The following is an 8,540-nucleotide window of genomic DNA, read 5'->3' as shown; positions in this document are numbered from 1 at the left end:
TGAATTTTATAAAAATGTTACTTTCAACCCTCTATTTAATTAAACATTCGTGTTTATTCTCATACTATATGTAATTTAACTTTTCCTTAATAACTTCCGTTCATTAACCTTAAAAAACTATTTTTTACGTGTGTGTATATATATATATATATATATATATATATATATATATATATATATATATATATATATATATATATATCCGTATAAATTCAAGGTTGTGAACGTTTCGATATGAATTTTGAACTTCCATTCATTTTTTTTAAAACATACTTGTTTTTTTATGCACATGTCGGTTTAAATTCGAGTTTTTCTATGTTTCAGTGTATTTTATTTATTTTATTTTTTTACGTTTTCGTGCTTACTTTCTGTATGTTTCCTACACATAAGTCTGGTATAATAACTTTCGTTTATTAACTTAAAAAAAATATTATATTCGAGTTTGTCAATGTCTTGACGTAATTTGTTTTATATTTTTTGTTCTTAATTTTATTTAGTTTCCCATGTATGAGTCGGGTAAAATATAATAACTTTCGCTCGTTAGTTTAAAAAACTAATTTTTTACGTGCTTATTTTTATGTATATGTCGGTATACATTCAGGGTGGTCAACATTGCGACGTATGCGATGTAAATTTAGAACTTTTATTCTTTTATTTAAAAAGAAAACTTGTTTTTTTATGTATGTGTCGGTATAAATTCGAGTTCGTATACATTTTAACGTAATCTTTTTATGTGACCCTACACATACGTAGAAAACATACACAAATTTAATCACGAAAACTTATAAAATTACGTCGAAACGTAGACAAACTTGAATTTAAATCGACATGTGCATAAGAAAATCAAGTAAGTTTTTTTTTAAATAAAATTAATGAACGAAAGTTCTAAAATCACGTCGAAACGTTAATCACTTTGAATTTATACCGACAAATATATAAATATAAACACGTAAAAAATTGGCTTTTTAAGGTTGACGAATGAAAGTCATTAAGGACAATTATATATATATATATATATATATATATATATATATATATATATATATATATATATATATATACACACACACACACACTACAGAGGATAAAACAAACGTTTAATAAATGAAGGGGTGAAAAAAATATTTTAGAAAGTTTAAAATGAAAAGGTCAAAGTGACATTTAAAAAAATAGAAAGGTGAAAAAGCCACAAACTTATAAACATAAAATATAGACAAAATTACATAAAGGGTTCCTATGGTATACCCATAGTCACAAACTCAGTCCCTGCTACCTGCTACCTGAAATGTCCAAGTTACTATCACACTAATGGACGAAAATGAACGGTGTTAGCAAAAATGACCATTCATGCAAGTTTTAAAAAGCAGATGGGCCATATTCGTCAAAAAAATTTAGCAAGGACCGAGTGTAACATCCTGATGTTGAGGCATTTTCAATTTTAATCCTATGTATGATTAAATATTGCATTTTGATCCCTAAGTATAAGAAAGAGTACAAAATGGCCCATGGTGGCATTTTGGTAATTTTAGGCATTGGGGTAGTACGTTGGGCGTACACTGAACATACTAGGGCGGACCTTAGTACGTGGGTGTCCACCTCGTACGTTGGGCATACGTAAAGAAACTCAAAAACCTAATTTTTAGGGTTTGGTTCATATATAAACACCATTATAGCCTCACTTATCATTCTCTCGTCATCCCCCATCTGAGATTTCGACCCTCTAACAAACCCTAAGTGGAAAAGAGTGTTTGGAGCTCATTTGTGCGCCTTTTTTTGTGCTCTTGAAGAAGGAGAAGTTGGTGCAAGAACCTTGAAGCTTGGAAGCAACTTAGACCTGGGATTCCACACTTGCTAGCAACCTCCAAGAGGTAAAAAGTTCACAACTTGATCACTCCATCTTGTAGATCTAGCAATTTCCTTCCTTTAGGGCACTTTTGGTCCTAAATATGGTGATTCTTGAGCATGGCATGTTCTTGATCAATAAGTCATCCTTTCAGACCTTATGGGGGGTCTTAAGTCATAAAAATGTGGTCTTGATGGTTAGTTTCACTCCATGCATGCTATAGAAGGTCTGAATGCATTAAGATGTTGAGATTTTGTGTTTTAAGCACTTAATGGACATGCAAAGTCCTAAAGTTGGAAATTTTCTGACTAATGATGGTATTTTAGCCTTGGATATGCAATTGGATGTGTTAAGTTGAAGAAATAAGCGCTTAATAGGCTAAGAGGAGGACTGATGTGTACGTTAGGCGTACCGCAGGGTCCGCTGCACGTACGTAGATCTAGCACCGATGCCTCGGACATGCTTGTAAGCCCTGCGTACCTACGGAGTACACCCCGCGTACGAAGCCTGAGTCAAATCGGCTGTGTTGACTCGATTGACTTGTTGACTTTGACCATTTTGACCAAGGGTATTTGTGGGGAAATGTTATTAATTTAGAATGGAAATGTTTTGACATTTAGGATTTGGGTTGAGACGATATTTGGGAGCAAAGTATTGATAAGATATTCGTCAGACTGTGAGGTGGGTTTTCCTCACTGTACTTACGGGTCGAAGGCACCAAGGTCGACCCACTGGATTGATATCCTGGTTATCGTAGGTCGTTATGCTGTTAGATCCGTATGATTATCTCTATCTGTTGGCTTTGTGTTCATGTTTGTTTGTTGCATATGTCGACATGTTGGTTTGGGTTGGGGTGGTCTTGCTTTATCTTGTAGGCTAAGACACACGGGGACGGCCGGATAGGCTGTAGGCCCTGCGAGGTGGTCCAGTCAAGTCGATGGCCTGGAGAGCGGACCAGGCCGGATGCTCATGGAGCGGTCCAGATAGGCTGTCGGCCCTGCGAGGTGGTCCAGTCCGGCTGGCTACTCATGTTTGCATGTTGTTGTTTGTTATGTTATTATGGTGATACTTTGGGGGAACTTACTAAATGTTGGCTTACAGTTTTAGTTTATTTTCAGGTACTTCAGTGGACCGTAGCAAAGCAAAGGCGTTCCCGTACAAATCCTGATTCTTTTTTATTAAACTATTTTAATATCAATAAATATTATTTTTAATGTATAACATTTATATTTAATAAATATTACATTATTGGATTATTACTTTTTTTATCTAATTATTTTTTTAATTTAATCTATATTGGATTAATTATTTTTTATTGGATTATTATATATTAAAAAAATAACATTTTAAATATATAATATTTATATATTAATAAATGTTATTTTACTGGATTATTAAATTTTTTAATTTCTTTTATTTGTTTTCTATATTATTTAAAAAAGAAAAAGCCAAAATCCCACCCACCCCAACTATCCAAGTTTATTTTAATTATTGAAAAGATAAAATATTTTAGATAATATCACCAACATCCTAATTTATTTTAAAAAATCTCACCTACCACACCACTGTCGGACCGGATGATGGTGGTTGTGTTATCCAAAATATGTTATCGTTAAAATATTTAACATAAATTAGGAAACATGAGGTGAGTGAGGTTTAACTAAAAGAGTTAATCCAATAAAAATGAAATTAAAAAAAGCCACTTAACTAAAAGAAATTAATAATCCAATAATATAATAATTATTAATATATAAATATTATATATTAAAAATAACATTTATTAATATATAATTATTCAATAAAAAAACTAATCCAATAAAAAAATTAAAAGAAATAAATAATCCAATAAAATAAAATTTATTAATATATAAATACTATATATTAAAAATAAAATTTATTAATATATAATAATCCAATTAAAAAAATTAAAAAATAATTAATTAAAAGAAACTAATAATTCAACAAAATTATATCTATTACTATATAAATATTATAAATTAAAAATAATATTTATTAAAATATGATAATCCAATAAAAAAAATTTAATCCAATAAAAAGAAATTAAAAAAGAATTAATATATATATATATATATATATATATATATATATATATATATATATATATATATATATATATATATATATATATATATATAGTTAAAAGGAAGAGATGCAAAAATGGTCCTTTAATTTGGTAAAAAGAGACACTTACAGAAATGGTTCCCGATGGTAAAATTATCATTTTAAAAAAGTTAACAGCCAAGCTATTAAAGTTAACGAGATATGGACCAAAACTGCACATGGTATCAAAAATTGGACCACCGATGCACCACCAAAAATTTTTAGACCTAAACCACATATTTTTTACAACCATAGGCACGCTTTTTGCAATTTTGTCAAAGAAGAGTATACATTTGTCTTCACATACCTTTAAAGGATGTATTTTTTTTTGTCTCAATATACCTTTAAATAACAATGTGCTTTCAATTGAATCAACAATATAACATCCTACTTTTATATATAAACAATTAGTCCTTTTTTATGCAGTTCATCTTCTTTTTGTTTCAATTTATACAAATATTTGGTCAAAAAAGAAATTTATATAGCACAATGCTACAAATGATTGTTTCATTATTTACAATGCTATGTTTTACAGTTTTTATTTTTATTTTTTATTTTTTTTTTATTTTTTTTAAATCCAAAAAACTTTCAAAATGATAAAATAAAAAAGAATATGCCTTTGTCTTCATATATATTTACAAGATAGTTTTTCTTTTTCTGCCTCCATATACCTTTAAATAGCAATGTGCTTTCAATTGTATGATTTATTGGGACCATTTTTGTAATTAAATGAACTTAGCATTGTAACCTATAACTAGTTGTTGTAATAGCAACATACTTTAGATTATTAACTACCTACATACAAAGAATAGTGTTAACTGAAAGTAAGATGTTATTTTGGAAACAAAATAACTGAAAGTACGCTTCTGTGTTTATATTTGTGCATTTCTGCTTTCTGTTTTATAGGGAAACAAAATATGGTTAAAAGGATCATTTTTTTTAAAAAAATAATGTTTACATATATCATTTCTTCTATGTTGTATGATTACAATGCTATTGACATAGAATAGGGACAAAAAAATTAAGATTACTTATTAGCATTGTACTTTCAAGTTAGTTGTTACAATATCAATGTACTTTAGATTATTAGCTACCTAAATACAAACAATGGTGTTAATTGAAAGTAGGATGAAATTTATAAAAAAAAAAACTAGAACTACGATTTCTTTTATATATTTGTGCATTCCTGTTTTTTTATAGGGGCCATTTTAGTAATTAATATGGTTACAAGGATTATTTTCAAAAAAAATAATGTTTATACAGACATTTTCTTTTATATTGTATGATTACAATGCTATTAACTCCGACTATCTTTATAAAATTAAAGAATTGAGCTTCCATTTTATCAATAAATATTTGTAAACACAACATTAGCAAATCCTAAACTCGATTGGTTGCATTAACAATTCGATTCGACTGTTAGGTTAAACCATAATTCTAGAATTGATGATTTTCTCGATTACATCCTTAAATAACCATTGAACGTGGAAATAGAGAAGAACAAACTACAGAGGCATTTGATCTTTAGTTTTATGTCTACGTTAAGTTTGTTGGAGATAACTATTGTCTCCGTCAGTGTTAGAAGACAAGATGTCGTCTGAGGAAAACAATTAATGAGCACGATTAGTGTAACCAATGTGTAAGACAATTAATGAGTAAGATTAATGAGCACGATTAGTGTAACCAATATGGCTTCTGAAAACAAATATCAAGGTTCTAAATAATTGTAGGCATGATTTTGTAGCAATGTCAAACCTCAAGTTTTTACAAGGCGTGGCGAGCGATGTCATTTGTAAGGTGTGACTTAAGGCAGAAATTTTGTATACAATTAATAATACTACATATATTTTCTGCCATTATTCATTTATGTATATACATATATGACTTAAGATGAAATTTTGTTAAAGCGTGACGTTAATTACAAGCCTTGGAGCTATGCCGCGTCACGATGAACTTTTTAAAACATTGACAAATACACAAAGATTGAATGTTCATAAGCAGCACAGGTTAATAACTACCAAAATACACAACACTTTGAATTGGTAAAATGTAAAGAGCTTAAGGATAAGATAATTACACAACAATTTCAGTAATGATTCAAAAAATATTATTTAAAATTTATATTATCATGTTTCATTAATATGTGTTTCATATATTATGACATCATCATATTAATTTAAAATAGTGATGATACAGTTACAATTAACATCAAACTTTGTAAATAAATTAATTATTTGCAAGTTAATGTATAATGATTATTATATGTATAGCCTATACATTATTTTATTTTGTGAACCATGGTTTCCACGAGTTATAACGTAATATATATATATATATATATATATATATATATATATATATATATATATATATATATCCCTAATCTAATAAATAAGAGCAATTTTTCCACGTGACATTTTATTAGCCCACCCCCAAGCTTTTTTCCCGCTCAAATCATGCAACTGAAATTCCAAAATTACCATTGACCATTAAATTTGTGCTCTACATATCCTCGGGTCTTGATTATCTTCCTAATTTTTTACTCTATTTCGTATTCCGATCCCAGATTTTTCGGATTCAACATTTCTAGAATTCCATTTAATCTCTTTTGAAATCACGATATTTTTTCTTTGCAAATTAGGAATGTAATCCTATGTAAAATTGAAATCGGTGGACTAGGGCTTCTATCATAAACATCCGATTCAATAACTGTCTCATTGGAACCCTCGATCCAATCAATGGTTGATGGTAATCCTTATTCTTCTTCTCTGGATTCAAGGAAATGTCTCATGAAGCCATGACGTCGTCTCCCGTCCCCTCTTGACGTTTCCAGGTGGGCTTATTTATGTTTTTTGTAATATGATCTTTTATTTCTCCTCTTTACCTCCCCTCCTTTCTCTTCATCTTTGTATTTTCCGTTATTTTATGTTTTTTTTTTCGAGAATCAGACCCAATGACATAAAAAATGGAATTTCATAACGATATTGGGTGGTTTTGATTTTGCAGGTAGATTTTGAAGCAATATTTCTTTGCTAGATGATTTTGAGTTGTATTCATAGGTTTTGTTCTCCAATCGTATTTACAAACCCAGTTTCTGAGATGGAGAAAGATCTTACATATGTTATCATTTTCTAACTGATTTTCTATGTTTCACATTTAACACTATTTTCTAATATTGTCTTGCTTGAACATGTTAACAATGTTGTTGATTTTGTCCAGATACGATTGGAATCTATTGAAGCTGTAAATAAAATTGTGGAAGAAGCCAAAAAGCGTATTCAGCCTACTGGAACCAGTAATAATTTGCATTGACGAGTTAAAACTTAAAACTATATGGAAGATGTTTCATGTTTTTGAGTGTGCTGTGTTGTCATTAATTTCAACGGAATTATTTGGGGCCCTTAGAGCTAACAAGAATTTAATCATTAACACTTTGACCTGTATAAGTGGTCTTACATTTGCTATGGTAGCTGCAGTTGAGAAGTCAAGTAAGGTCCATTTAATATACCTTCCATCTACATTGGTGTAAGTTTAAGGTTTTTTTTATAATTATTCCTTTGGCCTTTGGTTATGCATTATGTATTTTGGCTTCTTTGGAAGGATGTAAAGTTGAACAGAAAATGGAACATTATGTTTTTTTTTCATAGTAGAGAGGTAGATACTAGATAATAATAGATAGGTAGATGCAGCCAAATTGATAAGGTAGTGGACTATGAATACTGTGAATCCACCATGCGTTGAACTTGGCTTTAAATTATAAATGGGTGGTTGATTGGGTACCTCCAATAGACGCCATGTAAACAAAACAGGTTCGTTGAGTGTTGCTTGCATACTCCTAAGCCTAACCCAAAATGTTCTATACCATTACCATATGACAAAACAAAAAACAAAACACAAAAGAAAAAAAGAAAAAGGAAAAAATAGCATAACATACGATTGAATTTGATACAGCAGGTGATGTTGTTATTTTCAGCAAGGCTCTCATAAAACAAGATGTATCCATGGTCAATGTTGCTTGCATACTCCTGAGCCGAACCAAATGAAGTTTGAACTACTGACACTACATCAACTATGGTAATTGAAATTTATGACTTTGCTTCATTTTTTCTTATGTACTTATTTTCAGAAAATTGATCAAAGTTAGTATCTTTTTGGTAAAGTTTAATTTTCAAGGAAAAACTAGGCATGGTGGTTTGATTAAAAATTCATTATGTTAATATTTTGTTATAGTTTGTTGATTCAATTTGTTTATTTTCAATTGTACCAACCATACAATCTGTTTAATATGTGTATTTTGTTAAGCCATCTATGTCTTTTACATCCTTACTTCTGAACTTGTCCGTTATATAACGGTAAGCAACATACAATTATGTTGTCCATTATGTAACTGTAAGTTGTCAATTTATCTCACTAAGCTTGCCAGTGTTTCTGCTCAATGAAGCACTCAGTGTGATAAGCAGAAATATCAATGCAATCTGGAGAGAATTAGTATACAACAGGGAGGATACACGGTGAAGGCGAAGTTTAATCACGATCTGTTGCTGTCGGATGCTCCAATTTGGTTGATTCTCCCTTA

The 8,540-nt window shown here is 29.8% G+C and overlaps 1 long non-coding RNA gene across 1 annotated transcript; it reads left to right on the top strand.

The window, feature by feature from the left end:
- The first annotated feature begins 6,522 nt into the window (after positions 1-6,522).
- LOC145111147 (uncharacterized) lies at positions 6,523-7,516 on the top strand. Its single transcript, XR_013710184.1, has 2 exons — positions 6,523-6,797; positions 7,184-7,516. It is a non-coding gene; the product is annotated as an uncharacterized LOC145111147 (long non-coding RNA).
- The last annotated feature ends 1,024 nt before the right edge of the window (positions 7,517-8,540 follow it).

This window comes from Lactuca virosa, chromosome 5, assembly GCF_052849685.1.
Source record: "Lactuca virosa cultivar CGN04683 chromosome 5, Lactuca_virosa_CGN04683_v6, whole genome shotgun sequence".
NCBI lineage: Eukaryota > Viridiplantae > Streptophyta > Magnoliopsida > Asterales > Asteraceae > Lactuca > Lactuca virosa.
The sequence above is the reverse complement of the archived record's forward strand: the minus strand, read 5'-3'. Positions and strand labels throughout refer to the sequence as shown.